This window comes from Phalacrocorax carbo, chromosome Z, assembly GCF_963921805.1.
Source record: "Phalacrocorax carbo chromosome Z, bPhaCar2.1, whole genome shotgun sequence".
NCBI classification, from domain to species: Eukaryota; Metazoa; Chordata; class Aves; order Suliformes; family Phalacrocoracidae; genus Phalacrocorax; species Phalacrocorax carbo.
Genome location: NC_087548.1, coordinates 17,139,186 through 17,161,255, shown reverse-complemented (window position 1 = coordinate 17,161,255; position 22,070 = coordinate 17,139,186). Strand labels below are relative to the sequence as shown.

The following is a 22,070-nucleotide window of genomic DNA, read 5'->3' as shown; positions in this document are numbered from 1 at the left end:
CCTGTAGCATAAATTCATGGCTATCATAGCTTTTGTCATCAGAGTTTGCAGAGATATTAACCTGACAGTAAAAAATTTTACAGTGGTGTTTGTGAATGCTGCTTCTTGCATGTGAGGAAGTTCAGAAGTTAAGTATTTCCGTTAATAGTGCCAAACTTTATTTAACCAGGTAAGAAAAGTTGTGGAGTTTAAAAAATCATTTTTGTGGGTGAGCCACAACAGGCCATTGTAATTATGGCTGCTCTTATATTAATGTGGTACCATATGCAGTTCCTAGGTAGTGTTACTGCAGAAACCTAACTGGCTGAGGGAATACTTTGTTCATCTGTATGTGCAATCAACTTATTGTATATTAGCTGATGCACCAGGCTTTAACAGTGATTAGCGTTCAGTCTTATTAGACATACTTGGTTATTACCCTGTGGAAAGTAAGGAGGACTGCAGTGGCCTGTGTAGTAAAATGAAACACAAATCTGGAGGAAATGTGATTTGTTGATTCCACTGCTCAAGGGACTACTAGTGCATTCATATTTCATTGTTCACAAGCTTCTCAATTTCTGCTGAAGTCCTTTAGTTGGGCAGGACTGAATTTTGTTAACAGGCAGTTTTTACTATAGTTCTTAAAATTACCAGGGAAATAATCACAAGAACTGTTGCCTAATCAGGAACTGCTGTGTTGTTATTTTTTTGTGAAAGTAGCAACTGGTTCTGTTGTTTTTGCCGCTGCTGCGAACTCTCAGCTTCTACTGCAATTAAAATTTGTTTCTCACATACGGTATCACTTTTTAACAGATTTTATAACAGCTTTCAGTATATTTTCTGCTGCTTAGCAATTTATGTCCTTAACAGCGTAAGTCCATTTAGTTAAAATAGGAGTAATGATACACTACTAACTTGGAGCTACTTGGAGTTGGTATTGACTTAGTCAACAGGTGTATGATTTAGTCTTTAAAGGGTGATAGAAGCATTATAAACTTAAAGAAGATAAAAAATAATATCAGCTGAAATAATGTCAGCTCCTGTAATGTGGCAGCTCTTTTTTCACAACACTGGATATTGATATGAAAATCTCTTTTGAAACTTTTAAGTGTATTAATCTAGTGCTTGTGAAGAACTGTTCTAAATCTTTTTGACAGGGCTCTGCAAAATGTACTATGTAAGTTTTTCTGCTTATGACATTATAATATCATGACATGATTCATGATGATGTCATGATATCATCATGACACTGGAAATATCCAGGTGCTAGTTTGTTGTGATAGGAGAACCGGTGCATCTGGAGGCTAAAAAATTTTAAGTGAATTTCTGTTTATGACCTCTGCAGCCTCAGGGTATAAGTGGTATCTAGAGAGATGTATAATTTAATATTTGTTAAGCAAATGCACAGGTAAACACCTTGCTTTAACCAAGTGGAGTCTCAGTAAACTTGCCTAGTGTGCTGTGAAGAAAATAGCACAAATAGGAAATTCTCAGAGTAAACTTAGTGAGATATTTATTCAGTAAAGCTTTTAAAAGATGTGGTATAGTGGTAATTTGAAAACTGTTAAAGAGCACTGTTCAATATTTGCTCAGAGTTTTGGTCTTTAGTTCTTGTGTGAGTCAGTTCAAGCAAACCTCTAAGTGACTACTTGCATGGACTTCACTGGGACTGCTCAGATGCTTTAAGTTATTCCTATGATAGTAAAATGATCCAGATGGAAATCTAAGCCCTAAGCTTTAAGCTGTTAGCTGGGGCCTTAGGGCTCTAAGGTTAAGATGAGGCTTAGAAGCTCATGGTTTTTTATGAACATCATTCCATTGGCCTTAATGATAATGCATTATAGCTTGCCACCTGGGCCTAGCTTGTGTTTTGACCAAGCAATTAGATACCAAAGTTTCTAGATACTTGCACAGGACTCCATACAGCCTGGAAAAGAGAATCCTTCAGGAAATCTCCTGGACATTCAGAACACTTCAGTAACTCTCACTTTCCTATCCCACAGCCATAATCTTCACTTGCATTCTAAATTAGAAACAATCTAATACTTCCTCAATTATAGAGTGAAAAGAGATCCACTACAGTTGCATATTCTGTAGGTTTTAGTAATATCTTATAGCAGGTCGGCCTTTATGCATCCTTTTCTATCTGTGACCCATACTTATTGTTTTCTTCATGTATTCCCCTTACTTCCCAGCACAAGGTCAGAGGTCCTAATGGAGTTAGGCTGCATCCTGCTTATCCATGCACCAAGTGTTCCTTATATAGCTGGGCCATCATCATTTCCCCACTGAAGTTATATTCTGCCAGGCCTCTTGCAATAATGTGTTTGGTGTCCTTTTCCCAAGGACACTTTTAGGGTGGGGCTTCCACAAGGAAGAAGCGATCTGATAGTTAGGTATTTGGGGAATAAGTAAAAGCAGATTAGCTAGAGTGAGAAGCCAAGTGGGATGCCAATTTTGTGCCCTCCTGCCTTTAAAGTATTAGGAAAAGGCAATGCAATTTGAAATCATCTCAATTATGTATGCTTACCTTCAGGAAGGACTTTCCCTTTTGCTACATAAGGAGTGCTTTGAAAATCTGCATTGACAGTGTAGAGCGGATTTCAGGTTAAGAGCCAAGACAGTCAGTCTACACAGTGAGACACAATCCTATATGTATTTATTTTGATTAACTGAGTACTTACTAGCTTTATTTCAGTACTTCAGATCACAGGTCATGGTAATGTGATTGGACATCTGAAGTTTTCTAGTCAAACTTTGTGCTCCAAGGAAGACTGAACTTTAGGTCAGCCATGGCTTTGCCTGGCCAAGTTCAAAAAACCTGCAGGGATGGAAATTCCACAACTTCTTTGGTTGCCTGCCCCAGTGCTGCTCTGCTGTCATACATAAAGGGCCTTTTTAGAGCAAGTAAAATTCACAGCTGTAGTTTAAGTACTAGCAAGTCCAAAAATATCTCTCAGAATAGAAAACAGGTACCATACATTCCTGAACACTTTAGTCTGGCATAAGCCAGTGGTAGTACTTAAGGAAGTCCTGTCCTCTGCCAATTCTCCTGTGTTCATTCTTGCCCAGCAAAAATTAATGGTGACTTTTCACTTGGATCAATTCTCCGGTCTGTGGTTCTGTTGATGTGCAAGCGTGGGTGCTGTAATGAAGCTGAACAGGTGGCATGCGGCTTGAAAGAAGTAGGTGGCAGAAGGACCAGGTCAGTTTATTTTGGGAGCAGTACCAAATTTTCCCAGTATAAAGAGCTTGTGGAATACTGAATGATAAAACAGTGAGAGCATGTGGTACAATGTGGCAATGGGAAAGCTTGCTAAGGGATGGTTAACACAGTTTTGTTGTCCATTTAAGTGCTAGTTTTTGAAAAATTGTTAGGAAACTTTAAATCTCATTAAATAATCTTTGATTTACAACTGGCAATATCAAACTGCCATTTCTTATATAAGTTGAGTGGGGGTAAAAAACATGCATTTCAAAAGTGTAAAAGATTTTGGGTGCTGGAAGAAAAGGTGTTTAATTCCCCTGTTCTAACACCAGCATGTATTGCAAGTATGGGAAAGTCAAAATAGTAAGACAAAATGCAGGGTTTGTCCTGCATTTTAAAAACAGCAGTACCACAACAGAAATAATTTATTCTGAAACTTCTTCACCATTTTTGTTCATCCAGTACAACTTTCTGAAAAGACCACATGCAGCTTAGTGTATAGGTCTCCGGAAAATTTTCATATACTGTATGAGAGAATATTTTCCTCTGACCTTGGCCAATTAATTTATAAACAAGGAATACAAATTGTAATATGAAAAATGCTATTCCTTTGTGCATATTTCCTTATAATGGGTAGCTGTGTTCTTATCTTTGTTTATAAATTTATTATAATTCACAGCTCATCTGAATTCAGGAAACAATCTTCAGACTGAAAAAAATTATTAATCCTTTTCTAGGCATCATTCGATGCCTCAGAGAGAAAATGGAGTAAAGTGTTTTCAGGAGCATTTTAAAGAGTGCATGCATTACAAGCCAAAAACTAGGAGCTTCAGTGATGAGATAATCACTATTTTCATATTTACTTGTGGTGTAGCAGTCACTGTGCCCTTGCATTTTGTTCCTGGAAGAAATTGCAACAATCTCCCACAATTCATCAAGGAGATGTGTATGTGATTTCCTTCTTGTGAAGGAACACAGTCTTTCTTACTGGCTGAGCAGCTGGATCTGTAGTGCTATCCCTGCTGCACTCTTTCTTCTTGTTAATATTCAAGATTAGAGACTCCAGTTTCTGTAGTTGATTATCTTTAAGGATGTGATCCAACCCTCACTGAAGCCAAGGGAGAAATGTGACTGGCTGAAAGGGGTTTATTGCCGTAAATGAACTCCATGAATGCATGTGCTTCCAAGGATAAATCCTAGTTGAGAGTCCACTTCGAGGGTGGCATTCTGAAGGCCTTAATTTAAATACTTAGGAATGCAACTAAGTGGACTGCATACTTCAGATGAATGTGGAGAACATTTTTCTCGTTAAAATAAGATTATAATCCACCATATGATACACAGCTTTTAATATTTAAAATAATAACAAACTGAGCATATCCTTCACTCTAAAGTAGTGTAGCTGTGTTAGCACAGTAGACTGTGTTAATCACTGAGGAAAATAAAAAAATACCAGGATACTAGAAGAGATCTTGGTAGTTTACGGTAATAGGTTGGCAATATTTAGGCTTTCAAGCTGTATAAAAGCAATTTCACAGTTAGTTATTTATCATTAGATTGAAAACTGTTTGACATCTGTGCATTGCAGAAGTTAGTGTTTGCGTTTGCTTACCACAGGCTTGATGTTCACCTAATGCTCTTCTCCCATGAGTATTTCTAATCAGACTGAAATGCTGCCAGAACAGCTGAGGCTGTATTAGTTCTAGACAGTATTATCTCAAGGAGCTGTGTGAGATTACGTATCTCTTAATTTTAGCAAGTCAAAACCAGGCTTTTCAGAAGCATTATAGTTTTTTAGTAAAGGGGTATCACTGCATTTTAAAATTAACTAACTCTTCATTAGGGAATAGGCATGCATGAAACTTGCACTACCTTCATTATCTTTATAGAATGTATTCTGTCATAATTTATGAACTCAGGTTTTATACTAAAACTAGTATAGCTGGGGAGTTTCCTAACAAAGGGATTGCCTCTGCATTAGTAGTTGGTGCAGAATGTCTTTAAATAGGCTCTTGTGAAAATACTGAAATGTAAAAATACAATCCATGTGTAATAACAATGGTATGTAAAGATTAATACATTTTAAAAAATGTAAGTGCTTAAATTTATCTCCCTAGTATGTTCTTACATGGGCAATGTCTTATACAGGTGGCACAGTTGACAAAAGTCCAAATTCAGTCCCAGTTCAGGAGATAAACCTGACCTCGGTAAGAGTAGGACAAATGTCACTGACAAAAACTTAATGCATTAGCATCCGTAATGCATAAGCTGGACATAGGCAGAAAGGGCCATGCCTCTTTGAATTTTTTGTGCTTAGTTGCATCTCTTTAACTGCCAGATGCAACAATGGCACTTCACTTACAGTAGATTTATATGAGAACAGAAAGTAGTAGAAAGAAAATCCTTTTCTTTTTTTCTTGGCTTCATAACTTGAGAGAACTAACTACCTTAGAAGTTTGAACTGGTGGGAGTGCAGCATTGTAAGATGAGAGAAAGAGAGGGAGAAAGCCAAGCCACAAATAACTGCAATATTGTGATCCCTTAAGCCCTGCAGTTAAGAAAGGCAAAAAAAAAATCTCCTTGCTGAGAATTCAGAGAGGGCAGAGGAAATAAAATGGGTGAACCGCAAGATGGAAAACTGGTTCCAGACTATGATGTTCTAGTGACGCAAGCTGAAAAAGGTGCTGCGGCACAACTGCACTCTCCTGAGACCCAGCAATAGTCATTTCTATAGGAAAAAACCACATGAAGACGGTGAGTAAGGGAAATTTTAACACTAAAGTAGACTGGAAGAGACTGCAAATGCAAACTGTTTTCAGAAAGCAATTCTGTGTCTGAGTGGAAAACAATGAGGCCTTATCCACAACTGAAATGACGATAGAGCACGTACTGGGCATTCTGCTAAACATCTGAAAAAGTAAAGGGAAAAGAAGTGGAGTGAAAAAGATTAGTAATCCTGTAAAAGGTAAAAAAGAGTGCTTAGGTGAAGTCAGAATGGTGGCAGGGGATGTTTAAGGAATATGTTCACAATGGACATGGGTAAATGGAAGATAGGGGCTCTTTTCTCTTAATGAAGAATGGGTCAATTCCTGGATCAGGTCCTGGATTAATCAGCTATAGATCTATCAACACTGGTGTAAAAACAGAAGCCCCAGATCCTCTGCCAGCCTTTGTGAAGGATTAACCTCTACTAAGCGATTTGTAATTAATCCAAAGAAGTTAATTTTCTGTGTTTCTTCATCCAGAGACATGCCTTGTTTAAGTTAGACGGTCTGAATCACAGAGACTGACAAGAGATGTGGGAGCCATCTTTTTTCCATTTGCCTTTATAGAAGACATTTTCCATAAGTGTTGAATACAACTCTTGAATAGAATTATTGTAGGAGAAGGCTGGATGATAAGGCATCTCTGTCTGTAGATGGCAATAAGAAATTTACCATGTGGTTACTTTGCATTTTTTTTACCATGGTAACAGTGAGAGGTGGGGAATTGAAGAGTCTCTGTCAGTTTATTCTGGATTTCTAACCTCAAATCCATATAAACAACATATTTATTAAAACCTATATGCCTCCCTCTTTTGAAAGGCACTGCCGTGTAACTTCGTTTCTCTCTTTCTTGATTACCTGAGATTTTATTTTTGGTTCTGAAGGCTAGAACTCACGATAAAAAGTTAAATTATTAAATTCTTTGTGCAGAATTACCTCCTTCCCTGAGATGGCAAACTTCCACAGAACTAGGTATGACTTGATTAAATATTTTTATACTTATATCCTATAATGCTTGAGTACTAATATTAAGTGTGTGTGATTTTCCATATTAATGAAAATATTAATGAAAATATTAATGAAAAATTAATGAAAAATGCACAGACCTTTCTGCGCATGGCACCAAGGAATACTTCTGTGGTTAATACTTATCATTTGGAAAAATTCTTGGAACCAAGTTAGGATGCACACAAGGAACAAACTGAATCCTAAGTGAAACGAAGTGTTAAGAAGACTTAGTTCTAAAATGAGAGATAAATTAATTTGCCGCAGTGCTAATGAAACATAAATTTTAATGAACGTAGTTGATATTGATGATAAATTGTTCAAAACTAGATAAAAACTTTCTGTAAAAAACCTTTAACTCCAGAAGCCTTTCTGTGTTTGAACAACAAGCAGGTACTCTTGCCTAAAACAATAGAGAGTTTTCTTTACAAGTGAATGAAGGACATAGTACTTTCAGTTTCATGTTGGTCCTAAGGCAGTGATATATTCCAAGATTTTTTACCTTTACAATTCTTCCATTTGAGCAAGCAATTTCCTCTCATCCTCCCAAATAACCTTGGGATGTCATATCAAACTCCAAGTAGGGCTTTCCCTGATTCTGCAATTTTCTATACTCTTCAACCATTCCCAGTGTTGCTCCAGTAGAGAGGTAGTGTGCTCTCTGTCCCCAGATCAGGAAACAAACTGTGAAGACTGCACACACTGGAGAGTGGGGATTGGTATCTGAGGGTCACTGGCATCTTGGTCACAAAAAAAATCCTTATTATTCCTTCTTGATTGATACATTAACCTCAAGCAGGATGAACAGAACTGCAGCCTCTTTTTACATCTCAGTATGGAAATAAAACAATTTTTTCTGGTGTAATCTTCAGATTAAGAGAAGCCTTAGAAGACCATGGCTATATCACCATAAGGCTAAGTGTCAGATTTATCCCTTTTCCTTGGTACTGGACAGACCTAGGTCCAAAGCTTGGCCCATGCAAAGCTGGGGAGTTTTATCTACCAGCTATGGACAAACGATGTAAATGTCCCTGTACCCCTGCAGAGGAACTCTCCTATACTTCTTTTTCCCGTTCTGATCAGTTCATAACCTTTGGCATTGCTCCATGTAATCCCAGTCTCTCTATGGAAGAAATTGGAGTCTTCTATTTGGGGAGCCCATATGTATCAAGAAGAAGCAAGCTGATCACGCCAGATGAAAGATGAGTACTGGTATCTTACCAAGAGCATTTCACATAGCAACATGTGACATACAAATTGGAATGATCAAAAACCATATCACAAGCTGGTGCCCATTCCCACATCATTCATGTACTTTTAAATTAGATATACTGCTTACAGGCTTGATCCTACAGTTTGATCCTTGGATGAGTGGACACACTTGATTCAGCAGTGAGCCTAAGTGCATGCTCAACTGGAAGACCGAAACTTTAACTCAATTTTTTTTTTGTGATATCCCAGTAAGTCGTACTAGGACTATTTGTGCGTGTAACTGCTTTGCTGAATTTGAGTACTCTAGACTTCGAGGAGTTAAACTTAAAAGTGTTTAACTAATGATACTGAAAACTGAAGTCTAGGTTGCAAGTACAGAAGGATCAAATCAATATATCCCAATAAGCAGGAAGAAAGAGAGGAATTGATTATAAGGGATTACTGGGAATTTTATGTATATAATTTGCTCCTTTTTTGGTTACCAGTTAGATTTCAGATAAGTTATTGCTAGCTTTATGAACAGTGGGTTTTGTGTTCTGAAAACCTGTCCTTAGGAATTGGATGGAGTATATATTAGAGGTTATTGATGTCATGCCAAGTGAAATAAACATTTTCCCTGTAAAATATATGTCTTATTCCGTATACAACTAAAGTGCTTAAAGCTAAACAAAGCTCATCTCATGTTTTTTCAGTATGTGATAGGAAAATGTTTTGTTTTAGTCAATTCTTAGTAAATTAATTTAGTTAAATCAATAATTAACACACTATACAATGAAATAGAATCAATAATATTTTCATAATTTTAACTGTAATTAAGTTTTTATGTCAATGTTTTTACTCTGAGACATTTAATCTTGGTAAAGATACAAGAGGCCCATTTTTGAACCATTAATTTGCATTTTTCTCAGCTGAAATGAATGGAGAGGCAAATATTTGGCAGAAATCAATACCATGGAGAATTATGGGAAGTTTAAATTACTTGACATTGTATCTGTTTATCATTCTGTACCCTAGCAGCCAAAGACACTTTTATTATGCAAAACTCAAAAGGAGAAGATATGTGCTAGAATAAAATCTTAACTGAGATTCATTGCCATTGTAGCAGAGGGCACAGAGAGTGAGAAAAAAGTAACCAGTAATTAATTTCAAAACCCAACAGACCAAATTGGTCTACACAGTAAATATGAGGAGTAGCTATTAAAATTATTCTTGGAGGAGGATAGGAAGGAAATCCTTTCATACCTAGTGCACAAGGAATCCAAATTCTTTGGGATTTACAAAGGAGAGCAGCCAAAGAGTTTCTGTGGAAAGTAAGCAAGGCCTGTATTAAATAAGTACTCACCTATGAGAATGAAACTTGTAGAACTGCATAGAAAGAATAACGTATAATTTTCATCTACATAAAGATGCTACATAAGTAGAAAAGCACTTAAGAGCAATTTAATTGAATGCAACAGAAAGATTCCTGCTGACCTCTGTATGCTTTCAGTTAAATATAACACTCCTGAAGAAAAGTTTCCATTAGATGGTGTTCACTTACTTTTCCATAGATTTAGATAGCATGACACACTATTGGCATAATAGAAATAATAATTGGGGAGCAGGGATTTCTAACTTGTTTAACATAAAATTAATCTAATAAATATTGTAGTTAACCAAAAAAGTTTCATTTTAATAGTTAACAATCTGAAAAGTATCTAATTATGAGTAGTCATCTGCAATTGTGATAAATGTTTAATGACACATAAAACATGTCAACACATGTTAAATAGCAGGCAGTTTATTTTAAATCCTCTTGTCTCATGGCTTTCAGGATGAAGTCACATATACAGATATTGTTATATTTTAGAGATGGTCTATGCCTTTTTCTTGCCAGTACTTCAGATCTAAAGGTCTCTGCATCAACTCCTGTAAGAAACTTCACACACATATCAATTGTATACAACAGCCTCTTGATATTAAGCAAACATATCCCTCTATGTTATAGAGTGCAGGGGCAGTATGAGGATAGGAGGTTCTCATATAAGATGGAATTCAACAAGGTGGAGTGAATGCTGGTGAAGTGAATTGACTGAAAATAGCTCTCTGATTACACACTACACTTACTGCTTGAGTCCCAGTCATATGGATGTTACTTCATGTTACTCCCATAAAATTCTGGACAGAAATACACGGTTTTCTCTCCATCCATCCAAGTATGTAAATGCATAGCTGGTTATGTAAGTATTTGAAAAACTTCAAAAACATGAAAGTGAAATACTATCAGAGATGCTAACAGTGATAATAAATTAAATTCTTCAGTCAGTTCCTGAAGTAGTTTGAAAAGAGTATCTGGAATTTAAGAAGCTGTTCAATCTTGCAGAACTCAGACAAGCTTCATTGTCAAACACTTGGCACTGTATGTGATTTTTATGGCAGTCTTTATTTTGTTAGTAAATGAACTTATTACACAAGGTAAGAGAAACTTAAAGGAGAAAAGCAAACTCATTCTTCCAGAACTCTATGTTTATCATGCACTCTTCTCTTTCATTCTTCCTTTTTCACTACACCTGGAGGAAACTTAAAATGATCTTGAACTTTTCTCTCCAGCAGTGATTCTCCTCAGAAATGAACCTTGCTACTGTGTTATTTAGGCTTGAATTTTATTTTGCATCACCTAACTTTTTTTCACTATATTTTTGTCAAAAATAAATCAACAGAGAAGTTCCTTGGCTGAAGTTTAATTCCATATATCTGACTGTCATCTTCTAGGTTTTTGGTAGCAGTTCACAAGAATTATTCCTCAAGAATTATTAAGTAATTCCTTCACAAGTCTGGTTTCTTGTAGTTCAGTTAATGTTTTAAATCACATTATAACTGTAGTTGCATAAAACAGCTTTAAATAGCCATTCTTAAATTTATGCATGTTTCCCTGGCCTGTGATATTAAATGTTACGCTGTGTATGCTTATTTCTCAGATCCCTATAGTAAGTAAAAAAAAAGTATTTTCCCTTTCAGTATTTTAATGCTTTATTCAGAAACCAGTTTTGAAAGTCAAGTGCTCTCATTTCTATATCCTAGGTCCTTGGGCATTGTCTGTCTTTATTTCTGCTTGGAAGTCTTGCATGTTACAGCGCCACTTACTGTGTTTCATTGGCTGAGAATGTAGAACATGTGGTTTTGGCTGGAATCATTCCTGAACTAGCTGAGACACTGTTGCATAAAGCTCCAGGGGTATTATTCTGCTGTATCATCCACTGACCTCAGAGGCAGAAGTACTGAACCAGTTCTGTACAAGTGGTATTGCATGTGTTATGGTTTTGCTTGGCTGGAAAACTCTATGGGCACATCACAATTTTGTCCTGGCAGAAAGGAACTGATTCAAAATCCACTGAAGTCAGTTTTAGGTTTTAGGACTCTGCTTTACTGACTAGTCAAGTACTAGGACATCCTCAGTATGAATTGGAATACCTAATAGTGCTCTAATTCCTGAGCTTTAGTAGGTATAAGAAGGGACAAAATTTAAGTCTGGCTGCCATGTGTTTTTGTACCGCCCATTCCATTTTTCCTCTTCTACCTACTTCATTTTTCCTTCATTTTCCTAATACAGATAAAGTAGAACTGGAATAAATATTACTGAATACTATTTTTCATATTATTTCTTACAGTAGGTTGTTTCCATCTATATCTGCTTGCTTTATTTGTCATGTTGATTTATGAATTCAAAATCCAATCACAGTATTTTTCCATATCTGTTGAAATTCTTTTATAGCCTCTGGTGGCACTCTGAAATACTTCTGAGTGCTGCATAGCTCCTTTTCAGTTATCTTGTGGTAAAATAGCATTTAGTAAATCAAGCTGTCTGCTTGAGAGATTTAAAGAAACACTTAATCTTATTTGCTACTTAATAAATCATGCTGAGGTAGATCTTGGACAGGTAATAATAATGAGAAAGCTTATTATTCATCTGTCCCATGATGGTCTGTCCTATCAATAAACAAAATTGTAGATAATACAATTACCTGTATACTCTTTAACGTTTACACTGTCCAAGTTTATGTGAACTTTACTTACAAATTTTGTCCTTGCCATTAGCCTAAAAACTGTACTGGAGTCTAGTGTGAATACGTGGTTGATATGAGCAGATTTGTGGTTGCACAAATGTGTATGAGTACATTAAAGTGCTAGGACTGTTCTCTAGAACTAGTTTACATGAAACAGCCCAGACAGTAACAATATAGGCAAGTGAATCCTTCCTGGAATTGTTCACTGGAGCTGTTTAATTTATGAGCATACATGTTGACTGTGTGACCAAGCTCTTGTTTAACACCTGAATTCCACTCCGAGCTATTTAAAAATTCTTCCATTAGCAATGGATTCTGGCATTTGACCTAGTCCTATCAGCACTGGAGACTTACCAGAGAAGTAATTATTAACTTATGTTAAACAGGCAAGCTAAATCTCCCTAACAGCAACACAGAAAAGAAAGCAGTTTAAACTACAGAAGGTAGCTTTGGGTAAGCTCAAAAAGGCAACAAACAGGGAATCTATCCCTGTTAGGGAAGGGTTTGAAGAAAGTATTTGAAGCAGTAATGATTTTCCCAGCCAAAGTCTGGGTCACAGAGTCAGCCAAAGAACAATGAATCAATACAATATATCACGTTCTGGACAACATAACTAAAGGAACTCTCACAAATGACGTCAATCAGGATTTTGACATTACAGTGATTTAAATCCCTATTCAGCATATGCTTAACTTTAAGTCTGTGAGTCAGTTAAGTGAATGAGATTAAAATTAGGCAGATTCTGCAGAAAATTGGTCAAAAGCACTATTTATTTTCCTATTAATTAATTCCATTTTAATTTCCTTCCTCACCCCCTTATTTAAAGTGCAAAAACTTTCCCGTTGATTGTGGCTAAGAGAAGTACATTTTTTCAATATAAAATTCCTGTCTTCCTACACCCTTATACACCACATATACACCCTTATGCTTATATAACATTTACAGAAGGTATATAACATACCTACATCAAGAGTATACGTGCATGTTGCATTTTTATTTATGATTATGAAATATAAAGCCCTTACATTTTCAAGCTGTGTTAAACAAGAATTTCTCTGTCCTGCCAGCTCTGTTCTCCATGAGGCTAGGAGGGTTGAGATTTAAAAAGGAACCACTGCTAAGAAGCAGTTGCTAATCTGGAACCAGGTGGCTTCAAACACACGTCTCCTACAGTGCAACCAGCACAAACTGTGCTAAATTTGTGTGGTCTTTGGCTAGTCTCTTTAATCACAGCTGGGATTTACTTTAGAGCCGGAAGGGCAGAAAGTCTGGCATAAGCAAAGTGTTGCTTGTGCCTCAGACTTCTCTGTGGACTCCCACAGCCTGCAGAGACTTGACTCAGGTCCTGTTCAGAAGCTATAACTTCTTTGTCCCTCCAGCAAATCAACTGTAAGGAAAAGTGACCTTGTGAAACTTAATTCTACCTAGAGCCGTACTACTAATGTGGAGCAGTAGCTCTCATAATCCACTTGGAATATTTCTATTTTTATTTTTACTTTTGTTATTGATCCTGTTGAAGCTACTGTATCAGACTGAGATCTTTTGCTTTGTGTAGCAGGTACTCCTGCTGAGTGCTGTGTTTGAGTCATTGCTTCTTTGCTTGTCTCAGCTGGAAGACGTTCTCTGTGTATCTCACAATGACCCACTCAGCTGACTCACTTGATTCATTCTTTTCAAAAGGACAGTGTTGGTCTCTCAAGTTAGTAAATCAGACTGTGATGGGCTAAGGAATATACCCATTGGCTTTGTAAACAAATGCTGCTGGGCTTGGGTTTTTATTTGCTTTTAAAACCAGTTCTGTATCTTTAAATATGGGATGCACTGATTTACATCCAATTATTGCCTATTAGGGATTGTCTGCAAATAACCTTGTGTGGCTGTGTCTAAAGCTGATCTTTCTGGTCATTGCTGGAGCAATGCCCAAGAAACAGGACAGGGGACAAATGAAAAGGCTTTGCTCACAGGAAGATGCAGAGAAACACAGCAAGATACAGGAAGGGAATTCTCAGCTGCATCAGGTGCCTCAAAACTCATGACTAGTTACCTCTGGAGATCCAGCTCCTGCTGGGAGTGTACAGCTGACTGAATTCTCACAGGAAGAGCCTAATAGCTATGTTTCCTATGTCACAGACAATTCCCACACTGCATAGCAATGTAGCTGTATACAGAAGTACAGAAAGATCATTTGTGTGGGCTTGTGAGGAGTTCTAAGCAGCAGCAAGTTCTCAGCAGATAAGTTCTTTTTGTATAGTTGATCCATATATCTCTGGTTTTTAAAATAACTCACAGAATCACACAGAATCACAGAATCCCAGGTTGGAAGGGACCTCAGGGATCATCTAGTCCAACCTTTCTAGGAAGAGCACAGTCTAGACAAGAAGGCCCAGCACCCTGTCCAGACGAATCTTAGAAGTGTCCAACGTGGCCGAGTCAACCACTTCCCTGGGGAGATTATTCCAATGGTTGACTGTCCTCACTGTGAAAAATTTTCCTTTCTATTTTCCTTCCTATGGAAGTTGTTAAAATAAAGCTAAAACTCAAGGGGACTCCAACTTCCTTTATTATCCTTGAAATTGTCAGTAATTCAAAGAAAAACCCAAAGCATTCTGGAATGTTTTTTCCCCATGGATCTGGCAGTGTAACACTATTGCTGAAGCCCTCAGTCTGTTAAATGTCTGGAAGGCCATGTGGATATGACACATAATTAGGGCAGCCACTTCACTTTGTGTCTGATCCAACAACCCAGTATGATTTGTGCATCTAGTATGGCAAGAATTAACATGACACATCTGAGGAAATGTGAGACCAACCTCACAGCTAATAAAACAGAAGATTGTTGATCAAACAAAAACATCTGCAAATGTTATTTTTCTTGTCTTTGATTAAGCATGACACAGATTAAGACTGAGAGGCTTGCAAGGTCTAGACAGTGCCAGCCCTTAAAAAGATGCTCAGCGTAGGTAGGAGGACATAATTAGCTCCTTTCACCTGTTCATTTTTGCCCAAGGGAAGACCAGGCACCATATGCCACCTCCTTCGTTTCAGACTACAGTTCTTTAGAGCAGAAATGGATAAGATGAGAGTTCTGCAGGTGAAAGCTGTCCACCAGAGCACCAAGGGTGCACCTTTTCCTCATAAAGAAGCATTAAAGGTATGCTTTTACCTAGCTGAAAGCTCAAGGAGACACTTTGGAGAATGCTTCCTGCCCCACTCTTAGTCCTGGGGACCTCCTAACTCCAGGTTGTGACTATTAAGACTCAAACTTTGGCACATGTAAGGCAACAGAAAATCAGACTCTGAGCAATTGGAGTAAAAGGGATCTCTTCACTAAGTATAATTTTTTCCTTTATAGGAAGAGGAAGTAACGGATTTCTGCTATGTGCATGACAGAGAGGATCTGTACTGCACGCCTGCTATTAAGTGGCTGTTGGAGAAAGGAGGTAGAATGCAGCATGCTGGGCTTCAAGGAAGCATGCTCTACTCTGGCTTCACTCTGGTGCTTTATGATAACAACTTCTTAAAAATAACTGTTAAAGCTGTTTGCCACAGGCTAGAAGTCATGCTTCTACAGATTGTGGGAGATACTGTAACTTTTTATTTTGCTGAGAAAGACTTAAAACCACAGTTCTTGCCCCTCAGCATGATGTAATAACCTACCAGCTCACCTGGGGCTGCTTTACAAACTATTAAAAGAAAAATAAAGATTTAGTCATGTGTCACTTGGCTACAAAGGAAGAGAAATAATTTGGATTTTGAGCCCTTTCCTCAAGAATTTTTATGTATTTTGCATACAGTTATGGAAAACAAGTTGATAGGGACCTCAGGGAGAGAAATTATCTAGTGTCCCTGACAGAAATGTGTATGCTCTATTTTCAAAAGTTGCCAGCAGCAAAAGCTTCAATATTTCCTTCTGCAATTTATTCCAACACTTAATTGTCCCCAGTGTTTCCCACTATCTAACCTGAATCTTTCTTTCAACAAATTATTTCTTGTTTTATCTGTTGCGTCCATGGAAACATACTAAGCCCTTTCTTTTTGCAGCAAATTGGTATGTATTTAAAGATTGTTCTCACCTGCAGCATATGTTACACATTAAACAATCCTAATTCTGTCCTTTCTCATGCTTATTGTTTCTATAGCTCTAATAAAATTAACTCCTTTCTTCTGGGTCCTGTGAAGTTAGTCCATAGTTTTTTTGTAGGGCAGTTCTGAGGACTGAATGCACTATTCCATCAAGGGCCTGACTAGTGATCAGTAAAGCAGAAAGCAATACTTGTGGATAAACATTTGAGTTTGGTGTTTGTCTGTTTTTTTGCAGGAGCATTACTTGTTGACTCATATTCAGCTAGTGATTCACTATAATCTGTTCTTGGACAAAACACATAAACAAGGTTTATCCCTAAGGATAATCTTATATTAGACAGTCCTATATATTGAGTTTTTCACTTCAGGGCTTAGAAAGCTTCTGATTCATAGGAAATCTTGATGGTACTTAGTTTTAGAGTGAATGAAGAAAAAAGTTATCTCCATTGAGGTACAGGAGTCAAATGTCTGTAGCATTAGTTAGTCCTTGTATGCTACATCACCACAAGCATTATTTTTTCTTTATATAAGAGTGGTAATTTATCAAACTGGATGCAACTCTGCCTGCTGAAAGCACGGTGCTAATGAAGGGGCTACGTTTGGAAGCTGTTCAGCTTTTTTCAGCCTTTCCTTTACCTGAAAGCCAAGGAAGGCAATGGGCTATGAAAAACATGGACATGTTTGTAGTCTAAACTTTAGGCGTAGAGTTTCTGCAGAGCTCACTCTTTCCTTTCATTAAGCAAGAAAAATGCAGGCCTGGGACTTTATACTTGCCACAGTGGCACATACTGAGCTTTCTAGTAATACAGTCTTGTGATTTGACAACAGCAAGCTGTACTGTGGCAAGGCTGAGCTTGGAAAGCCCAGATGACAGTGGAGTGATGGGAGGCTGTGTATGGCTGTCATTCCTTGGTATGGCTGCTGTTGGTGCTCAGGCTCAGTAGTCACTCAGAGCTGGAAGTCTTAGATGTTGCAATGCTGGATGTTGCAGCACCTCACTCTCTAGGGGAACACACAGCTGTAGTTACACTGCACAATTGGATTTTAATGACTAATGAAAGAGGGAAAATAAGAGATCCTGTAAATCCTAGCATCTCAGTTGCCTGCTTCAGTAAAGGCTTATTAAATACTTGTTGCAACAGGGAGTGGAACTAAATTTTACTGGACCCATGAATATTTAATTCAATCTTAGAAGGCAGAAAAAATTCACAGGGATTAAGGGAGCTACACATAAGAACACCTTTACATCATCATGCTTAGAGCATTTATCTTGGCAGGGAAAATTGGTTCCCCTCAGGCACAGAAGGAAATTGAACCTGATTTGACTGCTCATGAGGTGAGCACTTTAGTCTGTGATAAAGCAGGAAATGCTGCCTTTACTTCCAGCTACACTTACTAAGGGTATGGATCCCCCAAAATATTTATTAAATGTTTCTCAGTACTGAGACAAAAACATTTCAGTTGTGAAGGAGGTACCTACTCACCTAGTGTATGCTGTGTCCCAGCAGTGGCCACAAGTATAGGAGTAGAAGACAGAAAAGTATAAGAATGAGGTGGGTGCATTTGATACTATTTCTTACCATTCCGTTTTCCAGCAAACACTTTCAGCTCGGGAATTTAATGAGCTATGTGTATTTCTATGTCATAACCTCCATTAGATTTCTATACACCTGCCTGGTGACTCTTAAATCCACTTGAACTTTCAGCATCCTAAACATCCTTTCTCAAGTGATTCCATTCTCAGTTGTTTTGTGAGAAACCACAGGCTTTGTTTATTTTGAACCTAGTTCTTGCTTTTTTTATACTAGTACCAGTCTGAACTTAGGCAGGTCTGTGTATGTGCAACAGCAGTCACCTATGGGACTTTTCTGGTAAAGGACCTAGGATTGGACCTCAGAGTCTGAAAATTCTCAGTTTGGGACTTAGAGAGCTCTCATGACAACCAGATGGCTTAGTTGGCTAAATAATTCTGTGTATCTAGACCTCAGCCCTCAGTTACTGTTGAAGGTAACAGGGCAATCTGCAGGTTTGCTGTTTGTATTACTCACAGTGAGACTTGCACAATTTCACCCTATGTAATTTAAATTGGGTCTGTTTCCTCCTTATGTCAACAGGTTAGGGAAGCTTGTAACATCTAGTAAACGCATAATGGTAAATATATAGCAAATATAACAGGTTTCTAACAGTACTTGGCATGCAAGACAGATTTTCAAGGGTTCACCAGTAAATTAACAGCTGTCCTTTCGCGAGAAGTCATTGTGAATGATCCTGAGAGCATTGTATGATTTAGCAGTGTAAACTGTAGACAAAGCTGAGCAAGTTTTGAAAATGTGCCCTTTCTAATTTTTACATTTGTTCCATGTTTTCCATCAGAGAATCTAGACTTAAGAACTGAGTATTTGGGAACAATAACAATGATTGCTGCAAAAGTGTGTCCAAATTACCTGATTCCTCATGTAGAGTACTGAAGGCAATCAGAGCAGTTAAAAGGCACTCAGCTGTTTCGTCCTCTCTTTCTTTTCTCCCTTTCTTAGAGATCATACTAAATCTCATTACACCATTAGCTCCCCATTTGAAGCTTAAAAAACTACGTATTTAGAACTTCTACCTCCAGAGTTGGTGAGGATTCAGAGCTGTATTGATCCTATGAGGAATGCTAGCAGAGCTTTGTGCGCATGGTGCCCGTGCACTTCAGTTCTCAAGTTCTATGAAGTGTCTCAGAATTTAGATTTCCCTTTTCAATCTCTCCAGAATTATGTAAGCTGAGGAAGCTTTGAAATAAATTTCTTATACACATACAGATTTTTCCAGATTCATGCTCACTTTACATTGAATGTTAGTCTTGCAGGATTTCTTCTTACTCATTAAAAATGTGCCTTGTATTTTCCTCCTGGTGTAGAAATGTCTGCAATTGTATGTAATATTTATATGACAATAATATCAGGATAAATTCTGTGTTTAATTAGTAAGGTGTGAACCTAGACAAGCTTTAATATATTCACTAGAATACTCCTCTCTTTATAGAGGCAATAGAATTTTGTCCACCAATTAAAATTTTAATTGAATGTGTGAGAAGGAAAATCATTGCTAAATCACAGAGAAATTGCCAGCCATCATGACAATATTTTTATTAGATATTCTTCCAGCATGCAGACTTCACTGCTAGGCAATATCTGGGAAGATTCCTGCATGTAGCAAATTTGTTGTAACAGGTAAGTCAGAGGGCCTAGGTTAATTTGAGGGAAGTGTAAAAGAGTTATTAGACAAAGTAGGTAAATTGGGTGTCAGGACCAGTTGTTATTCTCCTGACAGCACTGAAGGAACTCTGTTGTGAAATTGCAGAAGGGCTGTACAAGACGATCACAAACAGCTGCAGCACCAGAGCAGGGTTACCCATGACAGACCAGTGGGTCTGATTTCCATACCTGATTAAATGCTTGAGTCTGTAATAAAACATATGATCAGTGTGTGCATGAATGAACATGACCTATTGGGGAGCAGTCAGCATGGCTTTTGCAAAAAGAAGTCTTGTCTCACTGGCCTGCTGGAGCTCTCTGAGGGCATCTATAGGCACAAAGAAAAAGGGAGCCAGGGATGCAATTAGTTTAGATTTAAGCCATAGATTGTTAATGAAGTCAAGTTGCCAGAAACCTGGATGAGACTTTCATGGAATGAGAGTTTGTTAAAGGCTAGAAAGCAAGGATTAGGTTAACCTTAATCTCTGCTTAAATCCTTGAGCCCTTATTATTTACCTTCATAGAATCATAAATGATAGAATGTCCTGAGTTGGAAGGGTCCCACAAGGATGATCAAGTCCAACTCCTGTCCCTGCACAGGACAACCCCAAATTCACACCATGTCTCTGAGGGCATTGTCCAAATGCGTTTTCAATATCACCAGGCTTGGCACCATGACTGCCTCCCTGGGGAGCCTGTTCCAGTGCTCCACCACCCTCTGGGGGAAGAACCTTTTCCTAATATCCAACATAATCCTCACCGGCACATCTTCCTGTTATTCCCACAGATCCTATCATTGGTCAAAGAGAGAAAAGACCAGCACCTGCTCCTCCTCCTCCCCTTGTGAAGAAGCTGTAAACTGTGATGACGTCTGCCTTCAGTCTCCTCCAGGCTGAACAAAACAAGTGACTTCAACTGCTCCTCGTATGGTTTCTCCTCTAAACCCTTCACCAACTTTGTGGACCTCCTCTGGACTGGGGTGGTGAAACAGTGGAAGAGGTTGCCCAGAGAGGTAGTAGATGCCCCATCTCTGGAAACGTTCAAGGTCAGGCAGAACAGGGCTTTGAGCAACCTGATCTAGTTGAAGGTGTCCCTGCTCATTACTGGGGAGGTGAACTAGATGACCTCTAAAAGTCCATTCCAAACAAAAATATTCTATGGTTCTATCATTCTAAGAAGCCCATGGTCAGTAACAGCATGTGGACAACTTGGTCACAAACATTCTTAGATGTGTTTATTACTTAAAATAAACACATAAAATTATTAAAGCTTGATAAAATTATTAAAACATAAATACAAGTGTTTGGCCCTCCATTGTATAGCTAATAGGAGTAGTTGTGTTAAAAATTTTTTAAATAGAATATCCTGAGTTGAACCAACAGTGTAAAATGTTTTGTACATCTTTGTGCTTTTCCATGAGGCCTCCCATACTCCTGAGTATGGAGGATGGAGATGTGGTTTTGTGCTTTTATAAAGTCCAGCTACATTTCCCCAGAGTTTTCTATGCAGAGAACAAGTAATTTTCTATATTGTCTATAATGTGTGTCTCATGTATGCAGGCCTGTAGGCAACAGGTACAGAAAGCACTCTTTACAAAAGCCATAAAAATTTTCTTCCAGTACTGGGTTAGCTTTCTGCAATAATTAATTGTATTGGGTCTGGCTGAGATGGAGTTAATTTTTCCCCATAGTAGCCCTCACAGTGCTGTGCTTTGTAGATGTAGCTAGAAAGATGTTGAGAACACGCCAGTGTTTTGGCTACTGCTGAGCAGTCCGTGCACAGCATCAAGGCTGCCTTTCCATTTCCACCCCCCTCACCAGCAGGCTGGGCGTGGGCAAGATCTGGGGAGGAGACAGAGCCATGACAGCTGACCCAAACTGACCAAAGGGATATTCAATACCACCTGAGATCTTCTCAGCCATAAAAGCTTAGAGAAAGGAGGAGGAAGGTGTGGGGCATTTGTTATTTATAAAATTTCTCTTCCAGAGGAACTGCTATGTCTACTGAAGCCCTGCTTCCTGGGAGGTGGCTGGACATCACCTGCTGATGGGAAGCAGAAAATAAAATCTTTGTTTTCCTTTTGCTTCTGTATGTGGCTTTGGCTTTTATTAAGCTGCCTTTATCTTGACCCACAAAGGTTTTTTTATATTTTATTTTCTCCCTGCCCCCTGTCCTGCTGAGGAGGGGACTAATAGAGTAGCTTGATTGCACCTGGCATCCAGCCAAAGCCAACCCACCATATTAACACATTATTAATATTCAAATATTAATAATTGTAAATTATGCATTACCTTTTCCTGTACCAAGTTGCTTGGAACTCTTGGGCAGGGGCAATCAGGCCTTTTCCTATATCCCCACAATAAAACTAATTTAACTTGAAAATTTTCAAGGCAAATACATTAAGGCAGTGTTGTAGCAATTAAAAGCTTGTATGTGATACACAGACTTGAAGTTACCAGCTGATATAGTTTTACAGAATCACAGGTTGGAAGGGACCTCAGGGATCACCTAGTCCAACCTTTCTGGGAAGGGCACAGAC

General features: G+C 38.1%; 1 long non-coding RNA gene across 1 annotated transcript in view; it reads left to right on the top strand.

The window, feature by feature from the left end:
• Positions 1-21,614, top strand: part of LOC135310460 (uncharacterized) — a 58,346-nt gene extending 36,732 nt beyond the window's left edge. Inside the window, exon 6 of the long non-coding RNA XR_010370521.1 lies at positions 20,319-21,614. This is a non-coding gene — a long non-coding RNA (uncharacterized LOC135310460). The remainder of the gene's footprint in view (positions 1-20,318) is intronic.
• Positions 21,615-22,070: the final 456 nt, after the last annotated feature.